This window comes from Cyprinodon variegatus, unplaced genomic scaffold (genome assembly GCF_000732505.1).
Source record: "Cyprinodon variegatus isolate N-32 unplaced genomic scaffold, C_variegatus-1.0 Scaffold1885, whole genome shotgun sequence".
NCBI lineage: Eukaryota > Metazoa > Chordata > Actinopteri > Cyprinodontiformes > Cyprinodontidae > Cyprinodon > Cyprinodon variegatus.
In genome coordinates, this window is record NW_015152338.1 from 50397 (window position 1) to 53285 (window position 2889).

Genomic DNA, 2889 nt, shown 5'->3' on the forward strand with positions numbered 1-2889 from the left:
CCGCCTCATCAGCTGCTTCTACTTGTTAATCTCAGCAGGAGGCGGACTGACAAGGAGGAGGGTCAAAGCAAAACCAATACATAAACAAATAAACAATAACTCTACCATTCACATAACCTTAGCTCTTTAACATTAATAATTTTGCAAAAGATAAATGAATCTAATTCTTAATAGGCTCCAACAAATAAAAATGTCTAATCATGGCATAAAATTCCCATAAATCTGCAAGAATACTCAAAATGAGAATCTTGTTTTATTGGCTGAAGAGGAAATTCAATTGATACATAGAATATAAAAAAGAATAGATGGCTCTAATTGTGTGATCTTACGATGATCATAATCTTATGATGCCCCCTTGTGCTTGTTTTACTTTGGCTCCCTCCTGGTTGGTCTTGCCCACACCCGCTCCCAATCTGCTGATTAGCCTGTCTTGGTTCAGTCTCCTCATATATACACCACCTCTGCAGTCACTCAGTGCTGGTTTGTTGTTTTGTTGTTCTCTTGTCTCTGGCTTCCCAAATCAGTTTTTCCCCGATTTAATCATATTTTTGGTTCTCAGTGTTTTGGATTTTTTTTGCATTTCTTCCCCAGTTGCCTATTAAATCTGCAGGACTCACCTCTGCCTCCTGATCTCTGCATTTGGGTCTTCAAAAACCTCCACCCAACATTGATTGAAAACTACATGTCTCTTTCTCTGCTCTACATAAAAACCTGGAAAGTCTAACTGTGGTGAAGAGAGTACTAAAGAAAAGCTTTCAGATGAGACTAATTCACCAAGATCTGCGGAAGCTTATACACCTAGATGGACTTTTTTATTGTGGTTTTCAGAAACTCTTAAATGAAACCAAGACCCTAAGATGTTCTACTCAAATAGTTTGGACCTTACAATAGTTCCACAATTTTGTTGGGACTAAATATACCTGAACATAACATAAACAGCAGCTGTAAAACTCTATAACCAGCACTGTTCCCAACAACCTGAATTAGTTGTTACATTCATGTTGATTTTGCAGTTTCTACCTTCGTCAGTTAAATAACCTGATGCTGTCATTCTGCACATCTCTGATGTTGCTGCTATTTTCAAATATCCATTACTGTAAAAATAGCTTTATATTGAAAAAGCTTCCAGGATGGGAAGAGAAACATCTTCAAACTTGGAAACTAAGTCCAGTGGATTGTTTAACTTTTTTGGAAGAAGTATATTGGTTATTTATTTTTCAGGTGCACAGTTTTATATTGTTAAAATACTTTACAGTACAGTATTTTATTGTTTAAATTTAAAATCTTTACTATTATGTTATTCTTATAAATTTTCTTAGGTCCACATTTGTGTGACCATTTTTTCTAGAATCTTTTTGCTGCTGTAAACACCAGAACTTCCACATTGTGGGACAATAAAGGGATTTTCTATACTGTTCTATTCTATTTGTTCCGTTCTATTCTATTCTAAACAAATTATAACTACAGCTCAATCATGTATTTCTGCGATTTACACTTAGCCTTGCAACTCTGACATCACACCTCCAGTGATAGATGGTTGGGGAAAGCCACGCCCCTTTTCTTACCTTGACACTTAAATAGATTTCACCTACAGCAGCACCAGTGTTATAGCAAGAACATAGGTCAGAGAAACAACTCACATACTAACCGAAAACCCCCACATAACCAAACCAATGTATTGAAACTAAATAAAATAGACTCAAACTCTGCCTGAAAACAGAACTACAAATGGCTCCTATATATGTAAAGAACTAAAGATTGTTTTTGTGGAAGAATGGGCCAAAATCACACCTGAACAATGCATGTGACTCATTTTCCAGACAGAAGGTATCTTGAAGCTGAAGGCTTTTCTACAAAACATTAAATACATTTTATTAAGTATGTTCAATTCTTTTTCCCTGTGTCATTTCACCTTATTATACATATCTTAATTTCTGCACATCTATGGTTTAATTTCTTTGTATTGTTGATGACATCTGGTGAAAATGTCATATCAATAGCACCTCTAGAAACGGCTGCGTGTTCAGTACTTATTTCACCCGCTGTATGTAGAGAAAGCTCAGGGGTTGGACTCTAACCAGTGGGTTGCCGGTTCTGGTCCCCAGTCAGTCCATCTCGGTGTTGTTGAAGGGCTGAATATGAATCACTTTCAGGATGCTGAAGAAAGCACGCATAAATAAATACAGGCCATTGCAGTGAATTGACACACGTCTTTTTTATTTTTGCTTCGGTTAAAGTTTGACTCTTGTGGCCATACTTTTTATAAAAAACATAAATAAATTATGGAAACTGAAAAAGTTCAGATTATTTTTATTATGCTCTGTTAAATGAAACCACTGAATTAAAACTGCATATCAATTATTTTTCCTTTTACTGTATTATGAATCAAGGCCTAGCAAAACAGACTTATCCTGTTTGATCGTCCGTTTTTAAGTCCTTTTGGATAACGCTGTCATTAAGGTTACATCTGACAGAGGATTCAATAAATATGACATAGTGTATGAGAAGAAAAGTAAGGACTGTTAGAAACAGTTAGTGGCGGCCTAGTGGTTAGGGCATAGAGCTTGGAATCCTGAGGTTCTGAGTTCGAGCTCTGGTGAATTTCAATGGTGAAGTCCTCTGGAAATCTTCAATATTTGTTGTTGATTGCAGATGTGTCTAGTAGTTCCCATTGATTTTGGGTTTTTCCCCACTCTCACAGAGGTATGGAGAGCCATTTTAGCCAAAATTAAATAAATAAATAAATGGGTGAAATAAATAAAAAATGAGTAAAATAAATCAAAAAATGAAGAAAATGAGTGAAATAAATAAAAAATTTGTTAAATAATTAAGCTTTTTCATTAAACCAATTTTTTATTTATTTATTTTTCATATTATCAATTTCTCTTT